At 45.8% G+C, this 7,920-nt stretch overlaps 1 long non-coding RNA gene across 1 annotated transcript; it reads left to right on the top strand.

Annotated features, from left to right (window-relative positions):
- The first annotated feature begins 4,493 nt into the window (after positions 1-4,493).
- Positions 4,494-7,599, top strand: LOC148109792 (uncharacterized). The gene is made up of 2 exons (XR_015724666.1): positions 4,494-4,725; positions 6,318-7,599. It is a non-coding gene; the product is annotated as an uncharacterized LOC148109792 (long non-coding RNA).
- The last annotated feature ends 321 nt before the right edge of the window (positions 7,600-7,920 follow it).

Here is a 7,920-nt window from a genome sequence, read left to right as displayed (position 1 = left end):
ATGGACTGTGTTTCAATAGTCATAATATATTCTTTCTTTCTCAATTGAGTTTCTGGCCAGTCTCAACAGAGGGTCCTAATTAAAATTCAGCATATAAGAAAAGTGGAGAGAGAGAAAAAGTAAGCATAGAGAAGGAAAAAATGAGACTAGTAGTAAGGTGAGCACCACCACTGCCCCCCCCCCCGCCCCCCGCCAAATGCTTGCAATGAATTCAGTGCACTTGCTATCACTGGGCCACAAACTCAACTCAAACCTCACAGCAGTCAACTCAGGGTGAAACCTGCTCAGTTACTTAATTAGAGGACCCAGAAGATTCGAACTAAGCAAGACGCTCAGGAGAAATATTGCTATTCCTGATTTTTAAAATCGAAAGGGATTTCTACCTTGAGCTCCTTATAAAAAAAGCTGCATAGAACAGTGACTCACACCCTCAATAATATCCTTACAAGAAGTACGATAACGAATTAATGAATTTCATAGGACTGTTTCTTATAACATCCTGCAAAGTGGTCTCTGACCTAATACCAAAGCACAATCCCATGAGAGCAGCTTTAAAGTGGGGGAAATGGTGCGAGTCCCCCATGCAGCTCTCCACTGGAATGCCTTAGTCACGACCCCACCAGAATGAACAAGCTACAAACTGTACCCCTAAGTGAATGGCTTGGGGCTATAAATCAGTTAAAAATCCTTTGTTTTGGGAAGCTAATCTAAGCCTTTTATTCTATGCTCACAAGACAGACGAATCATTGTCCATTAAAGTTATTTTTACTGGTTCCATGAAACCATGTCATATGCAAAGAAGAGAACGTTTATCTTTCTCCTCTTTATGAGGAGGTGGGCGTGTGAGTGGAGATTCCAACCTGGTTTTCCTAGAAGGATTCCCTTTCTGCATTAAAGGAGCCTTCCTGCCCGCGATCTGACAAAGACATGAGGTTGGGATTTTTTGGTTTGTTTTTTAATCTAATGAATTTCAGCTCTGAGGGAGGCACGGTGGAGTTATATGGCATTCAGACAGTCCCCACGTGCTCACAGAAGGCGGTTCTAAACACATGCGAGTTGAATGTGGGATAATTGCACACTGGAAGCATGTCTGGTAAAGGTTTTCTGTTCCGATCAAGATGGAGAAGTCTATAAATTCCTTAATAACACTCTCTCTCTGGATGTAATCTGGGAAGCTAGGTTTCTAGCATTCTGTATGTAGAACCAATTCGTTTTATTCATATGGCCATTATCCATTTTAAAAATGATGAACAAGTTCATCTCTAAAAGTCACAAATTTTCATATACTCCTTCCGTCCGTCGACTACCATTTCTATTCCATTTCTTCCATAGAATTTCATTCTAATATAACATGTTTTTATATTTGAAAGTCCTTTATGGATATTTACCTTGAGCAAATATACTTTTGTAAATTGAAATTAACTCTTTTTATTCTTGTGACTATAACGTTCTTATTGTTAAAAATTTCATCTGGATTCAGAAGTTGCCTCTCTGCTGATATCCTGCCCATAGTATTATTGGAAATCAGTTAGCCTAGAAAGTGGCAGTGTTAGACTATTGTATCATGAAGCTGTTGCCAGGTAGCGCCCACTGTCAATCACACTGGGAGGAAGTAGATCCTAGGACAGGAAAGAAGGATTGGGAAGGTAGACCTCAGACTAGAGAGGAGGGGAAACTCCTTTCTTTCTTTCTGTGGGCCGCAGGTGATGAGACTGGCTGTGCTTTGAGCACCTCTAGGGGTGAGCATGAGTGACTCCGTTGTGGGCAGGTCAATATTCAAGCAATTGTAAGACAGTCTACTAGCCTGTAGATTCAGAGAAACCGTATCTCGTATGAGCTCTAAGTTCTCTGTCTGTGCTTCCCTGAGCCTTGAGTCAAGTTCAACCTGGGCAAGGTTGTGGGGGAGAGAATGCTCCTGGGACAGATTTGGGTCCTGGCGAGGAAGGGCAGAGCAGAGCCTCTTCCTGAGGCCAGAGTGGTGAAAGCATCACACAAACTGCCAGTGCGCCCAGTGTAGCAATCCGTCCAGACCATGGGCAGTAGTGACAGATGCATGATGGCTTTACCAGGAAATACTGTTATGAGACACAAGACATTAGTTATCCTCATAGGGGATTCTCTGAAGCAACTGGAAGAAATTCTCTAAGAGCCGAGGCGGGGGGGTTGGCCAAAGTCACAGTTTGGCAATTTAATGAGAAATTTGGGGGTTTAAGCAGGTTATGGTAAATCAATCCCTATCTCCCCTCTGAATTTGGAACTGATAGAGATTTAGACACTGGAGTCTAAAGATGAAAACATCAGTTTCATTGCCAGTAGCACTGGCTTGGACGTGGTCATCAGATACAGCAAATGACCAGACGGCAGACACGCTGGCTCTGTTGGGCAAAGACTGGAGCAGTAGCAGGTGTGTGGGCCCCACTCCCCACCTGTCTGAGGCAGAACAAAGTGATCAGTGGGGCCAGACATCAGATTCTAGGAAATGGACCCTGACCTTTGGGCTGGGAAGTTTTAAAGCTACATTGTTAAAGAATCACCCAGCCTTCCATGTAGTAATTACCGTCAGAGCACAGTACAAATTGTGGCATGGCAGAACCTTGGCTCCAGCCCTGTCCCACCTGCTCTTGGTTTGTGGCTGCTGGGGGTCGGGTGGGGTGGAGGCTGGGGGGGAGGGATCGCTGTCCCCTCCCCCCTGCCTATGCAGGAGGTAGGTCCAAGCCTAGCCTTTGCAGCTGCATACACAGCACCATCCCCCACCCCTCATCCCCATTCATAATTGGGGAACCACTGCCTTTCTCCTGGCCTGTTTCAGGGGCTGGGTCAAGCCTAGAGATTAACCTGGATTGGCTGCCTTCAACCCTGAGCTGTAATTCACTTCCTTAGAGCTTTGCAGCCAATGTCTTTTCTAGCAGGCTGATGATAAGAGTCAGTCTTGGACAAATGAAGGCCTACCTCTCTGAGCCTCACCCAAACGAGCTTCCTACTCCTTCTTTCCAAGATGACCTCACTCTCCTAGAGCTATAGACCTTCCCATGCGGGGGCAGGGTCTGCTCGAGTTTATCAGTTGGAGGAGCAGAAAATGTGTGTGTCCTGAGGCAGGATGCTACAAAAGAGAAAACCCAGAAAAATCCAACTTCAGACCTCCTCCCCAATCACCAGTCAGCTTGGTTATTCACCTACACTTGGGGAGGAGGAGTGAAGGGTTGAGGAGCTTCAGAAAAACCCTCCACTGATGTTTTTCCCTCCTCAGGAGGGAAACACAAGTTTCTTGTCCTTTATGGAAGTGCGTGGCAGGTCTGGAGCATGAATGAACTGCACCTACCTTCCTGGCAAGTGATGGCGGTAGTTCCTGAACCGTGTGAATGTACTTGATGCGACTTAAAAATGGTTAAAATGATACATTTTCTGTTGGACATGTGTTTGTGTTTACTACAACTAGAAACAAACTGGATCTAATCTTGTTTTGGGTTTTACTTTCCTCGGTTTTGAAGAACTAATATATGCACGTGGTTTTAAATTTTTCGAACACAGTGACCTCCCCCCCAGTCTATCCCCAAGTCAATCTACATTCTTTTCTAAAGGCAAACAATAACACCAATGTTTTTGTAGATATTTCATGCACACACAAGCAAATACATTTAAAAAAATTTTTGACACAAACAGGACCAAATTTTACACGCTTTTCTGCAATTTGCTTTTTTAGCTTAATGAAATTTCTTGGGGGAATGTTCCATATCAGTATGTCAGAGTTCTAGCATTCCTATCTACCTATTCTGTTAGTCCATGGGTGGTCCACGGTTGACAGTCCCCCTTGTGGTGCAAATCTAGATGTTTCCAATCTTTGCTCCTCCAAACGGTGAATAGCTTTGAGTATGTGTCACTTCTCATATCTACCTACTCATAGGATAAATTCCCAAATGCGAAATTCTCTAACCATCTTTCCAATAGTTTTCAACACAGCCCTCATTAGCCCTAATACTGTTGCGTAGACATTGGAAATGAGCAAGGTCTCTAATCTGACAAGCTAGCCAGAAAAGTGATAATGTATCCCACTCATAAACCATCGTGTCACACTTTGGTATGTGTACTAAAGGAGAAAAACCATTGAATGAACCCCAAGAAAATAACGTCCATTTTCAAAGAGTGACCCTTTCTGGCGGAGGTCTGGTCAGTCCATAATGCATAACTCCCTGGCTATAAGTGAATTTTCTTTACATAATTCCTTACATTTTCCCCAATGTAATTTTCCCATGTTTCTACATATAATATCTTTTTTTAAATATATATAATGGAACAACTGAAGAACTCCAGCAGGTTAGCCAGAGAAAGTGATATTACCTGCATATGACAGGAGAAGAAATGGGAACCAAGGCCATGAGAAGTTGCAGCTTGTTTGACCAGCAAGTTAGTAGAAGAGTCTGGAATAAGATCCAGATCAATAACCTAATCTTGTGCTTTTCCCACTGATCTAAATGGTCCTTTCTCTCCAGTTCTCAAAAATACATGAACTATTCCTAAATCTGCCGGGTCCGGGAGAGGCCGCAGTTTGTGGAGAGCCAATGACTGCCTCACTACTCGGAGTTTGCCCTGATGCTCCACAGATGTCGAAGATAAACAGGGGGTTTCTCAGGCGTTAAAAATACCTTCAAACAAGGGAGATCCCGGAAGGCTGACGACTCCCGGGCTTGCCTACAGCCTCATGTGGCTCACATGTCGAGATGGGAAGAGGTAAGTCTGAGCTTTAAGACTGATACTGCTCCCCAGGGAGAACCAGGGGGGAATGGATTTTGTACAATGGGGAACACTTTTTCATATTGTGGGCACCAAACTGCTATGAACTCTTTAAAATCCCCTCCCATGAAATGCCACTTAGGGAGGCATAGAACAGGACGGAGCACTCGAGCATTGCACGTGGAAGCCACTCTGGGAAGAGCAGGCAACAGCCATGCTGCTGATGAGCGCGACCTGGTTATATGCACAGTCAACAAGACATTTACTCAAAGCCTGGACTGGGAGCCATAGTAGACAAAGAAACCAAGAATCCTTGGAAGCTAGTCACTTCCAACCTTGATCAATGGGAGAGTCAGTCCTGAGTGCTGTAACAAACTCTCCCCAAATATCACTGGCGGAACACAATGAACGTCTGTTTCTTACCTGTGTCATGATCAGGAGGTGGGGGTATGGGGAAGGGGCAAGGGGTGCTGTGTTCCATGTAGTCACAGACATGGCATCTGTCACCGCTGCCCAAAGTGCGCAGGCCGGGACTCAGAGGATTCCTACTGCTTGGGAGGTTGGGAAGTGAGTCTGCCTCCAGGCTCAGGAGAGAAAGAAGGGTCTGTGTGAACATACGGGAGTCTCTCTGCTCCATCAACATAAACAGGCTCAGAACCTGAATGGTAAGGGACACAGAAGAGAGCGGCAAATATATGATAACCAGGACAGTGAAAGGAGAAACGATTTGAACAGGACCAGATAGAGACATTTGCATCTAGACAAGTCTTCGGTACAAAAGGATGTGGACACAGATTCTAGAACTATGCTGTCTATTACTTACGGCTTGTGGGGCATAGAAATATGTTACGGTTAACTGTGTAACAAACTGTACATAATTCTCATTTCATAGCTAGAATCAATCATTCCCACTTGGCCTTTTTTTGCTGTCTTTATAAAGCCATGGGTTAAAGAACCTTACGGGGTATTTCTAACATGAGATGTCTGGGCGGGGAGAGTCTTATCGACAGTTGAGGTCAAGATTCTTGGTGTAGGGGCACAGGGCACGAAGGGGTTCACCTTAAGAATGGCCACCCTGGACCAGCTTGTTCCTGACTGCTGTGGTACACATTTCTCGTACAGCCTGGAAAAACGAGCGAAGGAGCCAGTGTCGACATCAGGGTCCCTGGCAGGGCTTTTTTGAAACCACACACCATGACAAATCTCAAGGAAGTTAAAAAAACAAAACAATCATAACCAAGGCAGCCTAGCTATTTTTAAAAGAGCTGGGGCTTCATTACTTCAAACCCAAATTCCTGTGAGCTTGGCAACCACCTTACTCTAAAACGAACATCCCTTCGCCAGCCATAATGTTTAAAAACATAGCTAAACTCTCTTAGCTGAAGGCTAAGCCTTTTCAACCTCAGAAATGTGAGTATCTACTCCGGAGGGCCCATGAGGGCGGGTTCAGAGGATGTGTCTGTGTTAGAGCGTGTCTAGGTTATTGTAGGTATCTGTGTTACCCTGTGTGAGTCCATGTGCACATGTGTGTGAAATTCAGAGCAAGACAGAGGAAGGCCACTCGAGTAAATCCATGTTTTACCTTCCAGGGTGCGAAACTGCAGTGCTTTGGCTGAGGAGAAACGGGAACCCACAGGTAACTGACATTAGAACTGTTGAGAAGCTCCCAGAAGACCTAACTCTCACTGGCTGTGTAATCACAAGCACCTGCAAAGCTCTCGCTGCTGAGGAGCGAGCGAGGTGCACCTGCCAGCCAACATCTGCCTGGAGGAAGGAAAGACAGGGCTTCCACCCTGCACGGAAGAGCGCCGGCCCCTCTTCTCTGCTCAGCTGTCACGCTCAGTTGCACTGTGCGCGGGTCTGCCTGTCAGCCTGCGCTGAATCCGACGGCACTGTTCCAGGTCTTACTATCTGCACTGTGTTCCGAATGACTTGTTGCCCCTACCTGTGTGCACCCAGGAAGGCTCCGGTTTCTATAACAACAGACCCCATCCCTCTGGAGTCTCCTTGCTGCGTGCGGAGGCCGCGTGCTGACTTAGCCCAGCCGTCCGTCCGCCTGGCCCCTCTAGACCCGCCGTGCCGGTTCCCACCCAGCCACCAACACTGAGCGTCAGTAGCTGCCAAAAGTGCACAGAGGAAATGGAGATTCGGTAAAGAAATAAATAAAAGCAGAGCTTTTGTCAGCCATTCTGATCTGGACACGCTGAATTCTCCTTCCCTGTGCTTCACCTAGGTTCTTTTAAGCCTGTAGCCAGAATAGGAAATCAGCTCTCAATGGGCTGACTAGGATGTTTTCTCAAAAATCTTTTGGAAGAGCAGTGGAATTCAAGATTGTTTTAAATCTGGAAGCAGAAGCATGCTGCATTTATGGCCATGATATCTCTGGGCGGGGAGGTTGGTCTTTCATTTGTAGAGGTTTTTTTCTAGACACCAAATGAGGGGAGAGGATAGGTGAGATGCCGCTCTGTGGGCCTTCTGCAATCTGGAAAGAATAAGGTTTGCACAGTAGAAACGCAAGAGTCGTAAGGATTGTGATTTTGTGTTGTGACTGGATTCACATTTGCAGTCGTCCTTGTAACCAGAAGGATCACGTGACTCGTGTGTGCTCTGAAGGCGCTAACAGAACTGTCTATTCTAATGCAGAAACAGGGCTCAGCGCTCTGCAGGCTGCAGGAGCAATTGCCCCTCGCCTGTTGCAGGGCCCCGCGTGAGCATCAATCTCTAGTGGACTCTGGGCTAGTTCCTTCTCCACCAATCGTGGTTGCTATGAGCAGGTGACCTCACAAACTGTTTTAGCAACTTTTACTGCTGCGAATCATTCTCTTGGGAGCCTCAGAAGCTGGCAAAATAAATCTTTGTATTCACTCTGTTTATATTCTGACAGCACGAAAAACCTCTGCTTTGAAAAGGGAAGCTTTCCCAAGCAAATGCAACTGAGGGGATAGATTCCCCCTGCGTGGCTTTGAAGGTGCTAACGTAATAATAATAATTGCTTTCATTTTGATAAGCTGTACAGATTCCAGAGTTCTCTCAAGAGTTCCATTTCATTTGATATTTGCAGTTACCACATGAAGTAGGCAGGGCTGACCTTGACCGGCGTCCCTATCAGATGCACAGTGGCATTAAATGGCTTGCCAATGTCACAAGGTGAGTAGTTGGCACAAATTGCAATGCAGACGTTCTGACAAGTCA

The sequence above is a fragment of the Ursus americanus genome, chromosome 6, assembly GCF_024610735.1.
Source record: "Ursus americanus isolate L20-20 chromosome 6, mUrsAme1.1.p, whole genome shotgun sequence".
In the NCBI taxonomy this organism is placed as follows: Eukaryota; Metazoa; Chordata; class Mammalia; order Carnivora; family Ursidae; genus Ursus; species Ursus americanus.
Note: the sequence above shows the minus strand (reverse complement) of the source record. Positions and strands in the feature narration are given on the sequence as shown.